The following is a 25,638-nucleotide window of genomic DNA, read 5'->3' as shown; positions in this document are numbered from 1 at the left end:
GGGACTTGATCACACTAGAAATTATGAGTTAGGCCTAGTGAACACTGAGATGTGGTACTATGTTATCTGCATGTGCGGGGAGCACAGATACACATGTGCTCAATCAAAATGCAGTATGGGGAGTTGAAGACTCAGTTCAGTTATAACCACCAATAACAATTACGAGGACTAAATGGGAGACTGTGGTTTCCTGAAGACGGAGAAGACAGAAAAAAAAATAGGTTTGAGACAAAAGACTGAATTTAGCTTTGGATATATTGAGTTAGAGGCAACAGCAGAAAAATGTGTAATTGATCTGTAGAAGGATCTGATGAGCGGTGGAGAAACCAATAATGGAACAACAGGGAATAACATGAAGATGCAACAGGGTACAAGAGCAGAGCACGGGTCTGCATGAGGAACTGTGGAATAGCAAGTTGATTACATGAGAATCTTTTTAAACAAATAGAGGTAAACAGCTTTTAATTAGCAGGCATTTTAGAAAATGCATATGTAAAAGTATTGGATAGAATAAATCAATGGCTCAGCAATGGTTTATAGAAGCATCATAGCAATGATAAAATAGGAACATTGTTAGTATAAGGTAGAATTTAATAGTACATATAGATAATACAGACACTTTAGTGGTAAATTTATTTTACTCCCATCTGTGTCTTCTCAAAGCTTTGAAAGATGACTCCAGTTTCGCTGTCTGCAGACATCTCCCCAAGCCCCTGGCAGGCCTCACGTTCAATACATGTTCATTAAGACTCTCAACTCTCTTTGGGCTATGAGAACTAGAGGCACATGGCATATTTGGGAAGCAGAGTCCCCGAAGTGGGTGTTGACTCTAGTCTATGCCTTCCTAACCAACCCTAGTACTCCTTAAGAACTGATGTAATTATTATCACTATTACTATTAAAATATTACTTAAAGACTCCTTGTCAAGGGGAGTCTTATTCTTACGCCTAGCCCCTGTAAAGTATCTATTTTACCTGGGGATAAAGTGGGGAAAGTAATAGAAAAGTTATCAATTATCCCAACTCTGAAATCCATAAATACAATTCTGAAACATAGATTGCTTTGGGTCCCAAACCTCAGTAACGTCATCACTTTTATACCCTCCAAAGCCATTAATTTTGTGATGTTAACTTATACTCTAATTTCTTCTGCATGGCCTTTCACCTAACTAATCTACTTTATGTAGGAGAATCAACAATATCCTTCGACAGTCGTGCACCAAAAATTTACAGATCACTCCAGTTATTTTGCTGGATCATTAAATGCAAATCCAGGGGATTTTGTCTTGCCTTGCAATTCAACACTCACCCAATATGTAGATGACTTTCTTCTTTGTTCTAGAAAATTCAATATTCCTTTGCAAGACACTCAGTACTTATTTAGAAATCTTGATTCTGAAGGAACATAATGTATCAAGAGATAAAATATCCTCCATCACCTATAATGGTAGAACTAATGGGATAATAAAATTAAAGATTGCTAAAATGAAGAAGGCACTTAATTTCCCATGATTTGTTTTATTCTTTAGGCTCCCATTGAATTATTACAACTGGTTGAAACTCACAAAAATTCTCTATTTTGGCTGGTGGCTTGAAGATTCTAACCTGATCAATTCGGACAATCTAAATATTGCAAAAGACTTATATAAATTATATAAAGAACATTTATAGGTCGAGGCTCTTTTCTAAAGGGCCGTCAATGCTTTCACCCCAATATCAGCAAGGACCCTTATTTTCAGCCCATATTTTCATGGGCTTAAGCATTTGTAATTACAAACACTCTGCCACCAATGAAAATATGTGTATTCTTATTATGGAAGGGAAGAGTACCTTTCCTTATCTTGTTATATGCTCTAATAAACCCAAATAATCTTAATTCCAACTGATACATCTGGTGTACATGCGATCATTCACCCATAAATAAAAACCCAAAAACTTTCCTCTTCTCAGTTAGACAGAAAATTATCTTCATCGAAAGGCCTCATACAGACTTCCAAAATATAAATTAAGGTGACAATCGTTATCTTGAAATCTGGATGACCCCTACTGACACATATTTTATTTGTGGCAACTGCATACATTAATAAACGCGTCTGCCTACTAATCGGGCAGCACCCTGTTATATAACTAACTTCATTAGCTCTTATCAAATGTTTAATGAGACTACCTTCTTTTCTCACTTTCACCACTCTAATACACGGAATTTCCCTTCAACACCAAAAAGACCATGAAGTCCAGCCCTGAAACCTACTTTGGCTAGCAGCTTGAACATTACAATGATTCCTATTTTGTCTCTACTCATATTTAAAGGCAGACTTTGTCTTAACTAACAGCCGGGACTAACCAAGTGCTTGCATTTTCCTGCTAGCGTGGCTTGCCCAAGCTTTGGTCAGGCTTTTATCCTCTTCACAGGACTCTGAACTCTGGCTCATCCTTAAGCGGATTCAAGCTGACATCTTCCTGTAATAGCTCATTCTGAACCACAAAAATGCATATTTCCTAATAAACCATTTGATCATGCTGTTTACCCCTGTCTTTTGCCATGCTTCTCTGAAAAGTTTCTACTGACCCTGATTACTCCTCCATATGGAAAGAAAACCTTTTTCTGTTTGACTTTGAGCAGCCTGCAGATTCTCATGTGGGAACATTCTCTGTATTGCATTGTTTTTTTCTAATGTAGTCTCTCCTTACCTAGGTCTGAATTTATTTTTATTTGATCTCATTTATGATATAGTTTTGTAATAATTTACTAAAAATATTACTGTGTGAGTGTTGAAGTTTCTGTTTTATCAGAGAGTAAAGATCTATGCAAATAGTCTGGAAGTCTCCAGACAAAATGGCCTTTCACCTCCAGGCTGTTGCTCCCTACTCAAAGGGTTCCTATTCCTGTCTCCCAGGGCTGCAGTCAGTACTGCCATTGCTGTTATGTAGACCCTGTCACCCTTACCTGTTATCCTTTTATGCCCACACCCTGCCTGGACATCGGACCCCTCAGCCCTAAGTTGCACAGACTGATATTTGTGTGCTGGGTGGCTGTGTCAGCTGTTCAGCCTGAGTGTGGCTCACTGCTTCCCCTCAACATTCTCTAACATCTCCTCTCATTTACCCTGCCCAGGGCCTGAGCCTGCATGAACTACTACTCATCACATCTCCTCCGCCTCCCTGCACAGGTCACTCACTTCGCTATCTCTGGGGTTTCATGACTGTAGATAGCTGGTAAAGATGCAAAGTAAGTTATCAAGAAAACTTATAAGCACATTCTCATGTGTTCCTGCAATTTTAAAAAGCTGTTTTCCTCTAAGATTATACTCTGAAAAAATAATTATGTTTAAATAGGTATAATATTACTTAAATCAATAATGTTAAAATTCGTTATATTTCTACACTGTCTAGAAAGTGACCAGATGAATTTCAAAGAAGTTAGCTTCTACATTTCTTTATATTCATAGGTAAACCTACATATTTGATAGTGAAGTGTAATATGACTTATGAAAGTATAGCACAAGTCAGTGATAAATGTCGGTTTCTACTTTCTGACCACGTGGGGGAAGAAAACATGCAATCTATACATGTTCTAGGTGATTCATTGACACTTTTTAGAATAACATCTCATACAGGTTCCTTAAAACACTAGGGCCACATATTTTTAGCCTGCCTGCCTGCCTTCTTTCCTTCCTTTCTTCCTTCCTTTCTTCCTTCCTTTCTTCCTTCCTTTCTTCCTTCCTTCCTTCTTCTTTCTTTCCTTCCCTCCTTCCTTCCTTCCATCTTAGATTATCTTGCTCTGCTGCCTGGGCTGGAGTGCAGTGCCATTGTCATAACTCACTACAACCTCAAACTCTGGAGTATAAGAGATGCTATTGCCTCAGCCTCCTAAGTAGCTGGGACTACAGCTACCACCACACTTGACTAATCTAGCTTTCATTCTTTCTTTCTTTGTTTTCCTTCCTTCCTTCCTTCCTTCCTTCCTTCCTTCCTTCCTTCCTTCCTTCCTTCCTTCCTTCCTTCCTTTCTTTCTTTCTTTCTTTCTTTCTTTCTTTCTTTCTTTCTTTCTTTCTTTCTTTCTTTCTTTTCTTTCTTTCTTTCTTTCATTTCTCTCTTTCTTTTTTTGGGGGGAGGGTAGAGATGGAGTCTTACTATTTTGCTCAGGCTAGACTCCAATTCCTAGTCTCAAGGAATCCTCAAGCCTTAGTCTCCCAAACTGATAGGATTACAGGCATGAGCTGCTGTGCTTGGCCTCACATGTTCTTTTTAAAAATAAAGAATTGGGCAGTGCCTGTGGCTCAGTGAGTAGGATGCTGGCACCATACACCAAGGGTGGTGGGTACAAACCTGGCCCTGGCCAAACTGTGACAAAGAAATAGTGCGGCATTGTAGCAGGCGTCTGTAGTCTCAGCTATTTGGGAGGTTGAGGCAAGAGAATTGCCTAAGCCCAGGATTTGGAGGTTGCTGTGAGCTGTGTGATGCCACAGCACTGTACTGAGGGCAATAAAGTCAGATTCTGTCTCTAAAGAAAGAAAGAAAGAAAGAATTAATAATTGTTTGTTAGATGAATAAGTCTGGAAATTCTCAGGCAAATCAAAATCAAATACATTTCCTTACATCAAGTATTCTCAGAATTTTCACTATACTATGAAGGAGAATATAATTGGCAGCATTTTGAAAATTAATTTCCTCTTAGAAATCATTTTTCATGAAGTTCTCTTTTTTTTTCCTTGTTTGGGATTCACTGAGGGTATAAAGAATTAAGTTACACTGATTGCATTTGTGAGATAAAGTCTCTCTTATACTTGTGTCCTGCTCCCAAGAAGTGTGCCATACACTGGGACCTCCTCCCCCTCCTGCCTCCCTTCTCCCTACTCCCTCATTCGCCTACCCTACTCCTTGTATTAATTCATCTATTGCCTTCTTCATGAAGTTATTTTTTTTTAGATCTGTATTCCACAGAAGACACATTTATAAAGATTACCCTAGTAAATGGCAATATTGTAAAAATGACTTTCTCTTTTCAACAGAATCCAAACAATTGGATTTAGCCAACGAATGCTAGATCAGGCTTAAATAACTATTTAAAATCATTTCATATAATGAAGCTAGTTAAAAGGAGTGATATATTTCTTTCAATTGTAGGTAAGAAACAGCTTCCAAGAGAACATGACCTATTGAACTCATTTGAAAGTAGGAAGCTAATAATATCACATAATAGTTTAAGTAAATGACCAGTTGAATGGAATGATAATTCCCTTACAGAATCATGCATTTTTATTGAGATTGAAGTTGGCTTTCAATCACATTCAAAAAGCTGATATCCTAGAAAGACCATTTAGGGAACTGAAGTTTTACGCAGTCAAAATGTGTTTAATCCAATTTAATTTGTGATATGTAAAAGATAAAAAAAATGAACACTTTAAGGAGAATTATGTTATAAATGCAGGAGAAATATTAATAACTTAAGAAATGAGATTAGCTATAAAAAGTAAAAATGTCAGGCCTTAATAGCTGTATGTTTCTGATTCAGGGCTAATGAATGTATTCATTATAAGGTCAGGGAAATTTAGCAGAATGGAAAGTCTAAGAGGTCAGTGACTGGGAAGCTAGGTGCTCCATTAAATTATTGACTAGATCACCTTGATGACCTTTGTGATTAGAGAATGAGAGGAAAAATCTTTCAAAAATTGCTGACCAAGACTGACCTCTGGTCTCTTTTAAAAATTTCTTTTCATTCTTATAAAATAGAAGCATAAAGGCTATATGAATGTAATCAAAAAATAAAGTTCTTAAATAAAACTAAAGAGCAACTTATAATGGGGCAAAATAACTCCATATTTGGAGCTTGAGCCTTAGTGTAATATTTTATTATTTATCCTGATTATTATTCTCTGAATTTTTTGTAATTAAATTGGAAAAATCCGACCCACTCTTACTTTAAATAATTCTTCTGTTTCTTCCTCTCTTATTCTGATATTTTCACTTTCCATGTGAGAATATGCACTGTCTTTCTTGTAATTGTCTCACAATTTTTGGATATATTCTTCCATGTCTTTTCATTCTTTTTTTCCTTTGCCTTTTAATTGGTGGCTTTTCTACATCTAATTTTCTATCTCAAAGTTTCCTCAGGCATTTTCAGCTTACTGATTATCCTATCAAAGAAAGTCTTTATTTCTGTCACATTGTTTTTGATTTCTAACACTTCCATTTGATCTTGCCTGTACTGCCCATTACCCATCTATTCTTATATGTGGTCTACTTTTGTTGTCTACTTTTTCCATAAGAGTTATCTCTGTATAAGTCATAGCTATTTTAAACTACCTACCTTAAGATGTCTGCCATGTGTGAATCTGTTGACAATAGTTCTTTATTTTCTCAGACATTTTTTTTTTCCATCTTATCATATCTTGCAAAGGGAACTGATAAACAGACCTTTAGTTTAAGGTTTTATGTTTACCTGACTTGATTACATAGGCCATGTTCATGATTTGTTGTTTTGGTAAAAGCACTAAGCTTAAATTTTCACTAATGTGCTGGCTTTTGCCACCTATGTTGTCTTTAGATATCCCTGGAGACTATTTTTTTTTTTTAATTTCAAGTTAATGTAAGGGTACAAACAATCAGGTCATAATATTTGAATGTGTTGGTTAGAGTCCCTCTTTCAGTTGTGTCCTGCACCCAAAAGTTCTGGCATACACCCCTACTTTGTCCCCATTAAGTAGGAGGATACTTAACCTCCCATTTCCTTCTCCCTTGTTCCTCCTCTCTCCCCATATGAATTGAAATGAGATTTCTCCTATATGAGCATGTACTGGATTGTCTACTGGCTCCATATTAGTATTGAGTACATTAGATATTTGCTTTTCATTCTTGTGAGACTTTACTGAGAAGAATACATTACACTTCCGTCCAGGTTAATACAAAGGAGGTAAAGTCACCATCTTTTTATGGCTGAATAGTATTCCATGGTATATGTACACCAAAGTTTGTTAATCCATTCCTGAGCTGATGGGCATTTAGATTGTTTCCACATCTTGGAAATTGTAAATCAAGCTACAATAAACACTCTAGTGCAAATGTACTTATGATAAAATGATTTTTTTTTTCTTCCGGGCACATGCCTAGTTGTCGGATTGCAGCATCAACTGAGAGGTCTAATTTGAGCTCTTTGAGAATTCTCCATACTTCTTTCCAAAGAGGCTGTATTAGTTTGCAGTCCCACCAGCAATGTAAAAGTGTCCCCCTCTCTCCACACCAGCATCTGCAACTCTAGGACTCTGTAGCATGGGCTAATCTTACTGGGATAGGTGGTATGTCAAGGTGGAGTTGATTTGCATTTCTCTGATGACTAGGGATGATAAGCATTTTTTCATGTGTTTGTTGGCTTTTTGTCTGTCATCCTAAGAGAAGGTTCTGTTCATGTTTCTTGGCCAGTGATAGATGGGATTGTTGGTCCTTTTTTTGTTGATTAGTTTGAGTTCTCTAAAGACTTCTTCTCTATTCAATTTCAGTGTTACCAAATTGAGAATACATACCTGAACTAACAATTACTTGCAATAAAATGAAAAGATGAAATGACTGGTAAGGAATGAATAATTTCAGGAAAATCATTATGAATACACATAAGAAGAAAGAAAGAAATTAAGAGCATTTCAATAAGTTTAACCAAATAGTATGCCTTAAATATTTTTCTTCCCATGTCTTTAAGTATTCAGATAAAATATATTTAAATTAAATTTGATTTTTGTGAGGGTGAATGATACATTAAAGTCTGATCATTGATTTCAAAGTTGATACTGGTTCAGAGTAGAGAATGCTCATCAAAATCACCCCTCCTAAACATAAAACCATTTTACTCATAATATTCATGTTTTCTTAAATAATCAAAATTTTTCTTAAATGTCTTGTGAATATCTCTCTTAAGGGTACAGTAAATATAACCATGACCAATGCCAGATAGATATTGGAAAATTTGTGATCCTACAAAATAATTCTTCCTTAAAGACATAAAGAAAACCTCCCATAAGAAAAGTGAAAGGGAATAAGAAGAAATATGATGTATTAAATCTAGGCTAAGTAGAAATTTTATTTTTAAATAATTTTGACTTTCTATATCTACAAAATAAAGTATACAAAAACAAGATGGAGTAAACGTCGTCCAGACCTAATAATTAATCAATTAGCAAAAATGTAAATGCAATCTAAAGTTCTAGATGTGATATTGTGCTTTGTTAATAGCAATAGTTTTCAATAAATGCATTATATATGTATTTAAAAGCATAGTCAAGTATGCCAAATTTGGCAAAATGCAAATAGGAAAAAAAATTCTACTTCAAATAATAGCAAATTCTCATTATTCTTAGATGAAGTTCTATCCATACAAATTTCCTTCAGAGTTATACTGAGCTTTCTCATATCCAGTAATATCTATTTTTCATGGATATATTGCATCAGGACAGTCAGCCTTTGGAAGGGTTTCAGAAGTTAAATATGAATGCTCCTGCAGTATTCTTGGTGTAATAGCTTGTTTAGTTCATGCAACAATTTTCCTATAAATGTATTTATAACCTTGACTTGTCAATGTCAGCACAATCTCAAGAGTATGTCAATTTTTAGAGAAGATACAAATGCGTCTGTAAAATTTTTGCAGGCCCTTACTAAAAATATATTAAAATCTTTGTAACCAAATCTTCCAGTCACAAAAATAGTCTCCACAATATTTTTAGATATGTGACAGGATTGAATATATATCCAAGATATCTTACTAACTGAATTTTAATGCACCCTTGCATCTTGACATTTTTTTAAGTAAGAATGCAGCTAACGTAACCCTAGAAGCTGTTGTCTAAAAGTAAACATTACTTTCTAGATGCCTTTTTGGCACTTGAGAAAGAGCAAGTAGTTATTAAAAAAAAAAAAAAAAAAAAAAAACTTAAAGAAAAGAAAGCCTGTCAATATGAGATACAGGTTGTAGAATGTTCGAACTGTAGTACTGGGTAAGGAAAAGAAAATTGATAAAATATTAGTTAGATTTTCTGTAAGATAGACAATAAACATGTTTTGAGTTTACTTTTATGATTTTTCTTTATAAAAAGTTAATCCATTAATTCATTTAATAGAAAAACTTCCTCCTGAATTAATTTTATTATTTTATATGCTGGTGGTATAGAGACAAAATGAAAACTCTGACCTTTCAGAACTTTGGCCTTTTCATAGTGGAAGGCTGACAACCATTTATAATAAAAAGGTACATTATATTTTATCTTTACTTCTTTTTAGTGTTCTATATTCATTTTTCTTCATATCTCTTCACCACTGAGCTAGATCACTATCTTTGCATTACTAAATCCAAAAGACTGATACTTTTTCAATATTACAATATATCTTTTTTGTTCCTAAATTTGAGTTCTCTGTAGATTCTAGTTATCAAGCTTTTGCTCAATTCATAATATGCAGATATCTTTTCTCCTTCTCATGGCTATTTGTTTTGGCTGTGGTCTCCTTAGCTGTACAGAAGCTTTTCAGTTTAATTAAGTCCCATTTGTTTATTTTTGTTGTTGTTGCAATTGCCATGGAAGTCTTCTTCATAACATCTTTCCCCAGGCCGATATCTTCAAGTGCCTTCCCTATACTGTCTTTTAAAATTTTTATTGATTCGTGCCTTAGATTTAGATCATTTATCCATCGTGAATCAATTTTAGTGAGTGGGGAAATGTGCGGGTCCAGTTTCAGCCTTCTATACATGGTTATCCAGTCTTCCCAGCTTCGTTTATTGAATAGGGATTCATTCCCCTAATGAATGTTCTTGTTTGGTTTACCAAAGATCAGGTGGCTGTAAGATTTTAGTTTCATCTCATGGTATTCTATACGATTCCAGACATCTATGTCTCTATTTTTGTGCCAATGCCATGCTGTTTTGATCTCTATGGCCTTGTAGTACATGCTAAGTCTTATAGGCTAATGCCCCCGGCCTTGCTTTTATTACTTAGAATTGCCTCAACTATATAGGGTTTTTTCTGGTTTCATACAAAATAAAGAATTATTTTTTCCATATATTGAAACTATGATGTTGGTATTTTAATGGGGATTGCATTGAATCTGTAGATTGCTTTGGGAAGTATAGACATCTTAATATGTTTATTTTTCCCAGCCATGAGCATGGTATGTTCTTCCATTTGATGTATCTTCTGCTACTTCTTTTCTTAGGGTATTGCAGCTTTCTTCATAAGTTCTTTCACCTCTTTTGTTAGGGCTGTTTCTTGGTATTTCATTTTCTTTGAAGCTACTGTAAAGGCAATTGTGTCTTTGATTAGCTTCTCATGTTGGCTGTTATTGACAGATACAAACAATCCCTTATACCAATGGGCAAGTGAGACAAATAGAACCTTCTCTAAAGAAGACAGAAGAATGGCTAACAAGCATATGAAAAATGCTCAATGTCCCTAACCATCAGAGAAATGCAAATCAAAATCACCCTGAGATATCACCTAACCCCAGTGAGAATGACCCACATCACAAATACTCAAAGGTTCAGATGCTGGCGTAATTATGGAGAGAAGGAAACACTTGTACCCTGCTGGTGAAACTGCAAACTAATACAACCTCTTTGGAAGGGATTATGAAGAACCCTCAAAGAACTCAAATTAGACCTCCCATTTGATCCTGCAATTCCATTACTGTGCATATACCCAGAAGAAAAACAATCCTTTACCATAAGGACATTTGCACTAGATAGTTTATTGCAGCTCAATTTACAATTGCCAAATTGTGGAATCAACCTAAATGCCCACCAATCCAGGAATGTATGAATGAACTGTGTTATATGTATACCACAAAATACTATACAGCCAGTAAAAATATGGGACTTTACATCTTTGGTATTAATTTGAATGAAGATGAAATATATTCTTCTTAATAAAGCATCACTAGAATGAGAAGCAAGAATCTAATGTACTCAATTCTGATATGAGGACAATTAATACTAGTACATGGTAGGGGGAGGGGGAAAGAGGGAGGGGAGTTTGGGGCCACGGTGTGTGACATACCTCTTGGGGATGGGATACTATTAGTAGAGGAACTTCACCCAGCAAACGCAAGTAGTGTAATCTGGCTCATTGTACCCTCAATGATTCCCCAACAATTAAAAAAAAAGAAGTTGTGAAAAAATTATAATAAATCAGAGCAATCCTTTGAAGTCCTTGCTTTTCTTCCTTCTAGTAATTCCTGAATTTTATATACAAGTAAAAAGTTTAACCTCAATTATTCCTTCTCTGATTTTCCATGAACCATTCTTGTTTTTCAGTACTCCTTCACATGTTTAGACTTTTTTCTCCTTGCTCTTTATATATATAACATGGTGATCTCACCTACTCTTATGCCTCATCTTTAGCCCATGTGTTGCTGACTTATACATTATGTTTCTCTCCTAAGGGTCAAAGATTTATATTCAATATTAGCTTATCTTTGTTTAGATTTTACTAAGGCATGTGAAGTTTTTTTTTGTTTGTTTTTTGTTTTTTCTTTTTGAGACACAGTCTCACTCTGCTGCCTGAGCTAGAGTGTAGTGGTATCACTATAGCTCAACAAAAAACTCAAACTCCTGGGCTCAAGGATTCCTTCCACCTCCGCCTCCTCAGAGGCCAGGACTACAGGAGATTGCTGTCACACCCCATTGATTTTTCTATTTTTTTGTAGAGACAATATTGTGCTACGTTGCTCAGACTTGGAAAAGCTCTGCTCTGTTGTTCCCATTATCATCCTACTTGTATGTCACTCTTCCCTTTCCTCAGTCTAATCCTTCCAAATACCTACTATTATCAAACAATTAGCACTATATTTCCTACTTTTGTATATTTCTGTAAATCATTTGCTTTTCACCATTCCAGTGTGACTACCTCAGATCACATCACCGGTATCTCTCACCTGGATAATATCATTCTGATACACAGTTTCTTATACTGGCCTGTTTCAAGGTTTTTCTGTTATAATCTTTTGTGCTTTAAATTATAGTGAGCTTTCAGAGTATTTCTCTCTTACCATCTCTCAGCTTAAATTTCTTGAATATAGTCCAGATGCATTAAAACAGTTCATTAGCTGACTCCTAGTTATTTTTCTATTTTCCCCACTTTTCATTTCTCTGATTTATCCTCTCGTGTCCCAGTGTACATTTCTCCAGTTAGCTTTTACAGCTGAAGAAGCTCTTTCCTCTTGGAATACATTTTCCAAATCTTTCCATAGGTCTAATTTCTACTTAATGAAGTGAACGTCCAAAGAGCACAGAACTTCATGCCAGATAAATCTGAGTTCAAATCTTAACTCTGTCATTTACAGTGCAATGATATGGAAAAGTTACTGAGGTTCTTTAAGTCTTTAAAATGAGGGCACTTGTGGTACTTACTTGATAGGGTGGGAATAATGAAGTGTCATAATATGCATCGAGCTCTAAGAGCAAGACTCAGATTTCTCTTACCATTCTCAGGCTCTGTGGTGCCATAATTGCCAAATATACATTTATTATTAGATAACAGTTTGTTAAATCATAATTGTTACTTGAACAATCATATAAATGCTGATAATTTCATAATAAACTATTATTTACAGAATATTCAACTTAAATTTTAATTTTACCCACACACACTGAAAATGTCCAAAATTACTTGAATGCAGACATAAAAAATTGAATCCTTTTAAAAATAGAAACTGCTGGGCATGGTGGCTGACACCTGTAATCATAGCAATCTGGGAGGTCAAAAAGGGTGGATTGCTTGAGCTCAGGAGTTGGAGAACAGCCTGAGAGAGAGATTCCATCTCTAAAGATAGCTGGGCGTTGTGGGTGCTTATAGCTAATTGGGAGGCTTAGGCAAGAGGATTGCTTGAGCCCAAGATTTTGAGATTGCTATGAGCTATGACACCAGGGCATTCACTCCACCAAGGATAACAAAGGTTCTGTCTCAAAAAAAAAAAAAAAAAATTAAAACTCCTGCTGTGCAACATACTTTGTATTATTTGAGACATAGGAATTACAAGACAGTGTTAAATTTTTGATAGTGAATTGACTTCTTTTTCTGATCACACAGTCCATTAGAGATTAGAGGTCTCTGAAAATTAAGTGGTCCTTATAATTAACATACCAATTCACCAAGGATGGTTTCTGCACATAATTACAAGCAGATAACATTTCTTTATGTCCTTTACTCCCTTCCCATTGTCACTGACTAAGGGTTTTGTAATTAAATTATCTATTTACCAATGTAAATAGATCAGATCAGCAATTGAATATCACTCATGTACAGGGATAAACAGCCTTTAATATAATTACTGGCAACTATTACAGTACAAAGTGTGAGATGATCATGCCCATTGACAATATGCTCCTTAAACTCATATTCTCTTATCACACAAAGTCAGTTTGTGGACAGTAAAGAAATAGGGACAAAATAATGGAAAATTCAATACATATCTCATTTTAATTCCCCCATAATAATAAAAACATATAGAGAGAAAATATAGAATATATATAGAACATATATATTCTGAAAATATTGATATGATGGTATAATGCAAATACGATCATGAAATTCTCCATTTATCAGCATAGTCTTATAATTTTACATTTTTCTGCATTTCTAATTGGCACCTTTTCTAGTAGCTCTACATTTAATTCCTATAAACAATACAGGTACTATAATCTGATTCTATTAGTGAAATTAATTAAAATATATCACACATAGATCCCATCTATTGTTAAGTCACAATTATCTTACTGATTTATTTGGTACAGTAACTGAATATTCTATAAACTTCATCCCATATGATCCTTTTTCCTTGAGGATATATTATTTCTCACAAAATGAAAGGAGATATTCAAATGCTTTCAAGACATAGAGAAGGTAGTTTCAGAATTCATGAAGGATTACAAATGAGGATGTTTCTGTTATAGTTACATAGCTCTGGATTTGTTCAAAAGTAAGACAGTGTGGAAGTGAAGTGTTTCAATATTTTGATTTTGGAGAAATTAAAGAGTGAAGGGACACCCAGTCACAGAGATTAACGTAAAATGACCCGACAGGTATTTGTGTTTCCAAATTAGTGATGGAAGATGAAATAGAAAATGCAAAATAGGCCGTACCAGAAAACAAATTGACGATGGATGTCCTGGCAGAAGAGTTCTGACTATCTAAGATGGCTTTTGGCTTTTTTAACAATATAAAGCCATCTATGATATATACACTAATATTAAAGCAAATGGCAGAAGGATTGTTACTGCACTAAAACAGTTTTAGAGAAATGAGAAAGCAAAAACCTCAGACAGAAATTATGATGTATTTCCATAGTTAGATCCAATGCGCATGCCTCTCTGGCCTCCCCTTCCTCCTCCTTAACCTCTCCCAGCTCTGCCACCACTGAGACAAAGAGATCAATTCCACTTTTTCTTTCTCTTCCTCAATCTGAAGACAATGAGGGTGAGGAGCTTTATGATGTATACTTCCCACATAATGAATAAATGTGTTGTCTCTTTCTCATGACTTTCTTTTCTTAAATCTCAGATTAATATAAGGGTATATGCCGTTAGGGTATTTTGTTTGCTTTTGTTAGGAAAAGTATGAGTCATGTTTGAGTCCTTCACCCGGGAGGTGTACCATAGACCCCTACATTTTACCTGTTGGGTGGAAGCTTGCTGACACCCTTCTTCTGCTTCCCCCTCCTAGCCTTTTTGAATTTAATTGTTTTCTTTCTCATGTGGGCCTGTAGTTATTAATCTACTAGTCTGAAAAAATTAATATTGAGTACATAGGATCCTTGTTACTTTGTTTCCCATTCTTGAGATACTTTACTAAGAATAATACTCTTAACTCCAACTAGGTAAATACACAAGATGTAGCATCTCCACATTTCTTTACAGCTGAATAGTATTTCTTTGTATACATATACTATAATTTATTAATCTATTCCTGGGTTGATGGTCACTTGAATTGCTTCCACATCTTTGTTATTGTGAATTAACTGCTATAAACATTAGAGTGCAAATATCCTTATGGTAAAACATTTTATTTCATTTTAGGTAGATATCTAGTAAAAGGATTGCAGGATCAAATGGAAAGTCTCCTTTTACCTCTTTGAGGATTTTCCATACTTTTTTCCAAAAATGCTGTATTAGTTTGCAATCCCAATATTGGTTTATAAGTGTTCTCTCCTCTCTGCACCAACGTCAGCATCTGTAGCTAAGGACACAATAAACAAAGCAAATAAGCAACCTTCAGAAGGGAGAAGATATTCACATGAATATCACTTGATTCATGATATTCAAGATATTCACATGAATTCACTTGAATATCTTATGAATCTGACAAAGGGTGAATAACCAGAATCCATAGAGAACTCAAGCAACTCAACAAGAAAAGAGAAGACATCTAATTAATCCCTGGGCAAGAGAAATGAAAACAGAATCTTCTTCCAAGAAGACAGAAGAATGACCAGCAAACATATGAAAAAATGTTAATCATTCCTAAACACAGGGGAAATGCAAATCAAAACCATGTTGAGATGTCACCTAACCCAAGGGAGAACAGCCCATATCACAAAGTCTCATGATTTTCTTAATAACATATTGTTTCTCTAGCTTACTTTATTAGATTACAGTCTACCATACATGAAATATACAAAATATATAATAATTGACTGTTTATATCATCAGTAAGGCTTCTTGTCAACAGTAGGCTAGTAGGAGTTAAATGTTGGCAGAGCCAAAGATAGATGCGGATTTTCAACTAAATTATAACTCTATACCCCCAGCCCTGGCATTGTTCAAGGGTCAACTGTATTAACCTTGCAATTTTAAGAATTTTTTCACAGAGTGGGTTGAGGCAACACGGAGCCTCCAGGTTCTTGGTAACAACTCCGAGTGAAGATATGACTACCCAGAAGTATTGCAACTGAGGTTGGGGCCAGATGCTGTTGAAATGTGGCTCCAACTCTAGTTTCCAACAGGTATTTATGGAGATTCAAATAAGGAAGTATAAGAGAAATAGTTACAATACACTATATGGCAGGGTGTGCCGGGTGTGCAGGAAGTGAAGAAGGGCAGCTGTGACTGTTTCCCCTTGTTGATTTACCTAGTGTGGGGAACACATGCTTTGACACTTCTTGCTCTACCTGGTATGTCCTTAGCTATTTCTGCTTAGCTCAGTGATTAATTAGTTGTGCATATGGTGGAACTTTTGCTGCTGACACATACACCCATTATTCCTTCCCGTGCATATGGCTGCAGTTTTGCTGCAGTCACCTGCCTCACTTTGTGTCACAGGTCAGTAGCCTTTGCCACTGCTCTGGACATCCTGTTCCCTGTGCATATGTTGAGATGTCTTTGTCACGTGTTTCTCACACATATAATTTACTTTGTCTCAGTAACGTCGTGTAACAAGCAATCAGGTACAAGGTTAAACATAATGAGAAATGCAAGGTTAGGTCATAATAAAAATTGTAGTGATTACACATTTCTTCATAGGCAGTGATTAACAATATGAAAAATAGCAACTATCATGTTATAAAGAACAATTGGATTTTGTTTTCCCATTGTATTAATGGCTTGCCATTTTTGGCAGAAATATTTTCCCAACTGATGTTTTACATATAAATGTTTTATAAATATTTTTTACTGTGGAATTTTAAACTTTAATTTAGTACCAAATACTAGATTATTTCTTCGTGACTTTACATACTGTATTGAAAATTGGAAGGTTATGCCTCATCTTAAAATCTCATAAACATTCGTCTATATTTTTCTATTCATATGTGAGGAGATGTTTTCATTTTTATATGTTACTTTTGGAGGTAGGATCTGTGTCTATTCTACAATTCTATGAGCATTACTCCAAGACATGCCTGGGAAACTGACCTATATCACTGATAATGCAATATGAAGTCACACTTTCTTCCCTTCATGAGAAATCAGATAGACACTATTTTCCAAATACCTAAAGTTAGATGGCTCTATATAGCTGAGTTCAGGCCAAAGGCCAGGAGGGTGAACAGTGAAGAATAATGGATGGCATTTTCAGGTTGCCCTTAATAAAACTTTGGCATAGCCCTCTATTTTTTCCCCCCTCTATACCTTTATAGAAGGCCACATTTTATGGCCCTAGGGAGTGGTAGAGTCTCCAGATAGAAGCAATCTATGTTGCTGAATGCTTGCAACATTGGCCATCATTGTACTATGAGGTGAGCAGAGCACTGGCCATCACTGTACTATGAAGTGAGCAGAGCATTGGCCATCATTGTACTATGAGGTGAGTGAGAGTGAAGGAAAGTAAATACAATTAAAAACCAACTATCTTTATTTAATTCATAGATCACGTTATAGCAGTTAGCCTATTTTAATTAATAAATAAAGCGTGCTTTCTACTGCTCTAAATTCAGGAAAGTATTTAAATAGGCTGCCTTGACATAGAAAAGCTGAAATTAAACATTAAAGTTTGATTTGTTGGCTAATTTTTTTTTTCCTGAGACAGAGTTTCATTTGTCACCCTTGGTAGAGTGCCATTGGGGTCATAGCTCACAGTAACCTCAAACTCTTGGGCTCCAGTGATTCTCTTGCCTTAGCCTCCCAAGTAGCTGGGACTACAGGTGCCTGCCACAACATCTAGCTATTTTAAGAGATGAGGTCTCACTCTGGCTCAAGCCTGTGAGCTGAGTCAATCCACCCACTTTCGACCTCCCAAGAGCTGGGATTACGGCCGTGAGCTACTGTGCTCAGCCTGTGATTTGTTGAGTATTGTAATGTTCATTTAACTAATTAAATAATATATGTATAACTTTTATGAAAGTACCTGCTGCCCAAAAAGAGGTTTCTATATTTTGAAAATTTTATAGATGGTAGATTTTAAGAATTTGCCAAATTTAATAGCATTATCTTCCCAAGAAATGCTGTGTTCATATTAGATATTATATTAACTAAACATTGATATGACGACTACTGGAATATAGGATGAATAACCTTGTAACAGAACCATTCCACCCTTATTTCTATGCAGCTGAACTTGCATTAGAAGGACAAAAGAACTGATATGATCTTGATTCCCTTAGGTGTTGTCATCTGAAGCCGGATGAAGATTTTTGAAAGCTGAAATCTTGCAATGCCATACAACCTAGAAAATTCTATTCAGTATTTAGCTACTTATTCTTGTTCCTTTGATCCACAAATGTTGTTCTCTCTATCATTTAGGTAAATAGATGTCTGATTTATCCAGATAGTGTGCAGGTCACCCCCGACAGTGTCTGTGGTCGCCAGCCCACAGTCTGACAGATCATCACCCATTTCAAGACAAGTTGCATACTGACTTAATTTAGGTAGAGTTTATTTTGGTCCTTGGTGCAAACTCATGACTTAAATTGATATATAAGGGCACTCAATTTCCTGAACAATTAGTTGAAAATTAAATTTATTCCACAGAAATGACAATTGCTTAGAAAAAGGGTATTCTCTTTTGGAGGCATCAGGACACAGCAAGCTATGCCTTGAGATGCTCGGGTGGCGGCTCAGGTAGGCCGTGAGTGGAGTGTGGAGAGTGCCGTAGTCCCTGGGAGGCTTGGAGAACTGCCTCGCTGACTTGTCATGGAGGACCCCTGTGTCTGCCGAATAGCCTGCTGTTTGCTCATTCCTGAATCCATCCTCCTGGCTGCACTGCCTCCCGCCTGACTGGTCCAGAGCCCGTCCTCCAGATGGGAGCGGCTGCCATCTGCTTCTGGATGGAGGGCCTGCACAGAAGCTTTGCTTCCAGCCCCTCCCCAGTCATGGATTGGAGTTTCTCCCACTGGGAGAAAGCAGGCTCTGACGAGGGAGGCTTTAGGTGGTTGTGTGGAAGGCCCTGAGTGAAGCGTGGAGAATTCTATGGTCCCCGGACTGCAGGAGCAAACCCCTTCCCACTGACATAACATCCACTGGCATCTGTATCTGTGGAGTAGTCTGCTGGTTGTTCAGCCCCAAATCCACCCCAACTGCTGCCTACTGCCTGCTTGGCCCTGATCCTTCCCTCCAGTTTAGAACAACCCTACTGTTGGCATGGCCCTGGTTCTGGCTCAAAGGCCCTGCTCAGCTCTGCTTTGGCTCCTCCCCAGCCCTACCTAGATCTCGGGCCTCTGGTGTGCGTGTGCACCAGGCTCTGACCTGAGCGGCTTTTCTTCAGGGGGCCTCTTCAGCAGGTCCTGAGTGGAGCATGAAGAGCTCTGCCGACCCTGGGCTTTGGGGGTGTAACAACAGTCTATATAAATATTTCCAAAGTCCTTACCTTGGTTCTTTCTCATTTGGATAAATAATCACTTCTTATTGTTGAATTTGTTTTCATTTAGATGAAACTATGTATTCATTTATTTTATTTTACATTTCCTCTTGAGGATGTGCATGTAATGTATATGGTGTTTGTTTAACTTTGGCTTTGGGTGCATTTGGGGGCTAAGGCTCTGTACTTTTCCCTGGTTATAAGTAGTCTATGTGCAGGGGTTTTCTCAGAGGGTGGTTGCAGTTGAGAAGTACAGGCTTGTCTAGAGTCCCCTGCAGCAGGAGCCTATGGGTGCGTGCTTGGTCTCAGCCTATTCAGACAGCAGGGTGGTGAATTGTGAACGGTTTGATGTCCTGTGTGATGTATTCAGCACTGAGGTGGAAGGTGGAAGACAGAGCTGGGTGAGGATGGTTTGCCAAGCTTACCCCCGTCCTACACTGGCATGACTAGTGACCTATCAGTCTGAGGAGGGTGGCAAGGCAGCTTGTGTTGAATTGAGCCAAGATCTCTATCATCAGGCAAGAAGCATGATGAGGTGGGGTAGGAGGGAGGGAACTGAACCTCCCTATGACGTGGATCTGTCTCCCTATCATACCACTTGCTGGGGAACCCGCTCCATGATGCTGTCAGTCTACCTTCCTAGTGGCTTGGTGGGGCAAATGAGACCAATGGAAAACTATTAGGAAAGTTATAGAGAATAATAGACAAAAACAAAGAGACAGTTTCAAGAGCAGTGAAGATTCAGGAGGTGGCACACCCTTCTACGTGAGACTTCCAGCACACCACCCTGAGTATCAGGCTGGCTCTGTATTTATTTTATACATCAGTGTTACAATTATAAATCTCAGGAAGGCAAGGCAAAGAATCCCATCACGGTTCTTGCTGCACTTGCAATTCTATTAACTAAACTAATTGTTTTTATTTATTTATTTATTTATTTTTTCTGCAGTTTTTGGCCAGAGCCAGGTTTGAACCCTCCACCTCCGGTATATGAGGCTGGTGCCCCATTCCTTTGAACCACAGGTGCTGCCCAACTAGACTAATTCTTTAATTAACTACATTAATTGTATGGATTTATTTGCTACTTTTTTATTGTTTTAAGGTATTTGTAATCTTAACACAAACAGAGTCTTGACAAGGTAAACAGGAGCTTGACATCAAGGATAAAAATCCTAGCTGACCCATAGTCACACATCACAGATGGGATGTTTTAATACTCTGAAAGCCTTGTGTCCAGATAGACTCCTCTGGCCAAACTAAGGTGACAGAAGAAAAGAGGTATTTCATCTCATTATCTGGTCCAGAGCAATTCTCAGTATCTTCAACAAGATTTGAAGATTCCACATTCTTAATTCCCAAAAAGCCCTCTCCCCATGAACACAGCCCCACCCTGGCCACAAGTGCTGTAGCCTGCAATGGCTTGGCGGCTGTAGGGGGAGGAGGAATAGTCAACAAGGCAGGCTTCAGAATACTAAAACATGACAAAGTCTCACACTTTGCCCTCAAAGCCAGGAAATCTCTTCCAAATCAGTATCTCCTATTACTGTCATCTCTTTGTCCATTCTCTGCAATCCTATTCCTAATTTAATTTCTAATCTACTTACAACTAATAATTGAATATTGGTTTTAAGCTGATAAACATAATTATTGCTAGTAATGTAAGCATATCAAGATATGACTCTTCCCTTAAGTCTTCCCACATGCACTCTTCAACCACTGTTCTGCTGCTGTTGACTTTCAATGTAAGTCATACAATCTGTCATTTTTCTCCAGGCCAAAATATAGCTCATAGTCATAGGAAATGCCTGTCCTGAAGGTCTCTGCTCAGGAGAGACCTTCTGCTCAGATGGCCTCAGAGTGAAGCTTTTCATTCTAAAACAGACAACTCTGAAGCTGGATTATACTCTGCCTTGGGAAGCCACAGCTCATTAGAGGGAGCTGCGAGAGCTTGGCCCTCTGGGCAAGCCCAGGCTTGTGGGCATGCTGTCAGTAGAGGGGCATGCAGTCAGTGGAGGTGCAACCAATCCCAAACATTCTTCAATGACTGTCTCCCAGTGCCCCTACACTAGTCTCCTGCAGGGAGAACCAGGGCTGCATGGGCAGCAGTAGGTAGGAGGAAATGTCAGTCCCGGAATGGAGGAGGGCATGCTCTCTCCACTTACTCGTCCTGAGGGCCGGCCAGCTTGCTGTACTTTCCTCTCACTTAGGAGCAGCCCACCTTGACTCCCTGTGACTCCCAGCACTAGGGAGTGTCTGCAGGGAGTTAGCAGTGCAGAGAAGCAAGGGCTGAAATTCCCTGGGCAGGGCAGCTGCAAAACTGCTGCTTCTCCTAGTAGGGAGGGAAATGATTAACCCCAGGCACAGGAAGCACACAGTTATCAGGGGAGCAGCCCTCTCAAAAGGTCAGGATTGTACAGCCCCCAAGACACTTGTGCCAATCCTCTGTTTGCCCACATATTTATAAAATCATTTTGTACCACAATTTTTATACTTTAGTTGTTACTTTTCTATATTACGTATCTTTACAAAAGCATTTAAATTTTGTTCTTGCTAGGGTTTCTTTCTGAAGCACACTTAGCATTCACAGGATTGTTTTATTTCTTATAATTGAATGACCAGAAAAACAATTTACAAATATATACTGTTTATTCTGAAATTTTGCATAGGGCAAGAATATGTTTCAAAAAATAGTAAGCTTGTAAAAATTAAGTTGATATTGACATATCTTTTTGAATCTCAGTTAAATACTGACCATTGAGTTAATGCTCTTCTGATACTGATAACTTTCTTATGGTAATTTAGGGTCTTATAAATAAAATGCCTGTATCTGGCAGCAATACTTTAGACAACCTGTCTCAAAAATATTCAATTAGATGAAAATAGTATTACTTTATGAGCCATGATTTTAATTTACATAATCAGAATAAAAGTAAAAATTATTTTTAGTCTAAAAATAAAGAAGTGAATTGACAAGGAGCTAACACAAATGTAAGCGTAGCACATATAAATGATAATAGCATGTATTTAATAAAAATTTTTACCCAGTTGAACAATACATTATCTATACTTTTAAATTGTATATTTGTTTGAATTCATTAATCTATTAAATATGGCTTCAAAATCTTATTTGTAGTAAATCATCTCATTTCTCCAGACTGATTTTCACCCATTTAGTAACATGGTACAGACTGAGTAATTCCTTATCTGAAATGTTTGCTTAGGACCAGAAGTATTTTGAACTTTGAATTTTTTTTGGATTTGGTAATACTTGTATTATCAGCTAAGTATTTCAAATCCAGACACCTGAAATCTGAAATGCTTCAGGAGGCATTTTCTTTGAGCATCATATTAGCACTGAATCTACTGTATTTTGGATTTTTGGAGCATTTCAGATTTTGGCTTTTCCAATTTGGAATGCTCAACCTGCAATTCCTAAATGTCTTCAAATTTACTATATTTGCATATTTACACATCATGACCTGTAACTACATGGGGATGTATAATAGTATATTGATTATATGCCTTATCTATCCATGTTTTACATGCCTATCTTGGCACTGAGTATAAATGGGCAATCTCCACTGAATATAAATTCTCCCAAATTTTGATACGAAAATATGCTAGGTTATTATTAAATCATTTGTTATAATAACCATCAATACTTTTCATTATTATTTTCTTTAACCTTTATTTTCTCAGCTTTGAGAAAGTTTTCACAACAGGATCATCCTGTAATCTTTGTAACTAAGGAAAATTATGTTAGTATAAAATGTATTTTCCTTAAACTCCTTTAATCTATGCAAGGTAATATTTTCTACTTCTTGTCATTTTGAAAGATTAAGTATTGATTTTTGTAAGATATAAAAATACCAAAGACATTAAAATTTCCTTGTGTTATTTTGGTTAAATATAATGCATGAGTGTGTTTGAATGTATTTGTTTAAAATACGTTTCTCTCTCTCTCTACATATATATATCAAAATATTATAGAGGACAAAATTTCATTTGATGATTTTCTACTTATAACTAGATGACAGGAGTTGTAACAATTCGAATTACACAATAGGCAAATTTCTCCTGTTTACATAGGTTAGTCACCCATTTGAACTTGATCATATACCCTACAGAAATTGAGGAATTTATAAAGCTTTGAAGGATCCAGAAACTTATTTTATATGAGTACATTAGTCATTTTATGATGTAATATTAGAACATGGTTTTACTAGCATCCATTCTTCTGTTATAAAAAACCTAAAAGTTTGTGGAACATGGTGGCTCATGCCTGTAATCCCAGAACTCTGGGAGGCCAAGGTGGGCTCATTACCTGAGCTCAAGAGTTCCAGTCCAACCTTATATAGAGAGAAACCTACTCTTAAAAAAAACCCTGGGCATTATGGCAGGCACCTGTAGTCCTAATTACTAGAGAGGCTAAGGCAAGAATATTGCTTGAGTCCAAGAGTCTGAGGTTACTGTGAGCTGTAGCGCCATGAAACTCTACCAAGGGCAACAAAGTGAGACTCTGTCTAGAAAAAAAGAAAAAAAGAAAGAAAGAAAAGAAAAGAAAAGACCCCAAATTTGTTAACTTGAAACTCTGTATCCTTTCTAGGGCATGAGAATTTGTTTATGTAATAATATGGCTTTATTTAAATTAAACTTTTAGATTACCATTTTAAAATTTAAAGGTGAATGAGTTAAAAACACAGTTTTCTTATCAAATGATTTCTAAACCATTACCATATAAGTCATATGTTATTCTGGTAATGCTTCTAGGATGTGATTTTTGTTTTTAACGGAAATATACAGCAGAAAAGGAAAACAAATATTTTCCTACACTTTGGTAGACCCTGTAAGGCTATCAAATTTACACTGACATATGAATTATGGTGTTATATTTTTAACTTTGCAACAATTTAAAAAATAGATATACTTTTAGTTGAACAAACTACACCAATTATCTGCTTGTCAACAATTGATGAATCATTTATTCTTCAACTCAATGTGATACTCAGTAAGAAATAAAAATGTCTGATCTAGAATCAAAGTGTATTTCTGTATATCATTCAATGACAATCTAGAGCAATTTTCATTTACTCCAAGGACAGAGTTTTTTAATTGATTTGTCAAAAAGTACAAGAAAGACATAAGAAATATCTTGTAATTGCTGAGCTCAGACTTAGAACCTAATATCATCAATCTATATTCCAGGGAGGCCAGAAGATTTGCCAAAGAGTTACATTGAACTTGTACGAGTTATTTTGCTCCAAATTCTGATTCTGTGGAGTAAAGTTCTTATATTTCTCAAATTACTGGTATTGTAAGTGGATTCAAATCTCGACAATGCCTCCATTAGCCACCTGCTCACTTTTTTAAATTATAATTTTGGGAGGCAGACTTCCTTTTATCCTTTGAAGAGAAAATGTATCTGTTTGGTAATGTGTAGCATTAGAATTATGTGATGAGGCAATCTCAATGCTACAAAAATGTGAAAGTGAATTAAGGCATATATGTGTAAGGGAGTAATGTTTGATTATTAAAGGAACTGTTCTAATTAGCATTTCTTTATTTGTATTACTGTGCTGGAAATGGTCAGGCAGTTAGTTCTATATTACAGTTTTATTCAGAGTTAATAGAAGTTGTATACAATGAGGTATTTACAGTTATGTAAAAAAGTAGCAAACTTACAACAATTTTATTTGGAGAGATAATAAACATGGCTTGTTTAATAGTGAAAAATTACACGTAGATGTTGTTTCAAGTTTTTAAGAAATGCTTGAAATCCTTATATATATAATTTAATTGTAAAATACAAATCAATGCCAATCTTTTTCATTGTTGAGGTTCCCATGGTTTTAACATTAGATTATGTAATATATTCTTTTCTTTTCTTTTTTTTTTGGCCAAGGCTGGGTTTGAACCCGCCACCTCCAGTATACGGGGCCAGTGCTCTACTCCTTTGAGCCACAGGTTCCACCCTAATGTAGTCTTTTCTTTACAACATCTGGCCCTTGATTCCTATTAAGTGACTAGTCCTTGTTGCAAATTCTGAAATCTGAACTCTTTTGCATGTGTTGCTGACACAATAGTTTTCTGTTAAAGACAATTGCATAATACAATGAATGTTACTTACACACTGAGATGATGCTATTATTACTGATTCTGATCAAACAAAAGATGCAAAAGTAATCTGTGCTGGAGCTGCAAATTTACATCACCACATGCTCAGGACTTTTCTTAAAGCATTGAATCAGTGTTCTTGGAATCAGACTAAGACTTCCAGTTGAATTCTGTGCTAAGATAGGAAACTTGGTGAGCTGTTAGGATTTTGTCTTGACCCCGGAGTACTGGATGAGACTATCTCTTTCCACGTGGTGATGTTCCT

Source organism: Otolemur garnettii, unplaced genomic scaffold, assembly GCF_000181295.1.
Source record: "Otolemur garnettii isolate 467f Iridium unplaced genomic scaffold, OtoGar3 scaffold00016, whole genome shotgun sequence".
Taxonomy (NCBI): domain Eukaryota; kingdom Metazoa; phylum Chordata; class Mammalia; order Primates; family Galagidae; genus Otolemur; species Otolemur garnettii.
Note: the sequence above shows the minus strand (reverse complement) of the source record.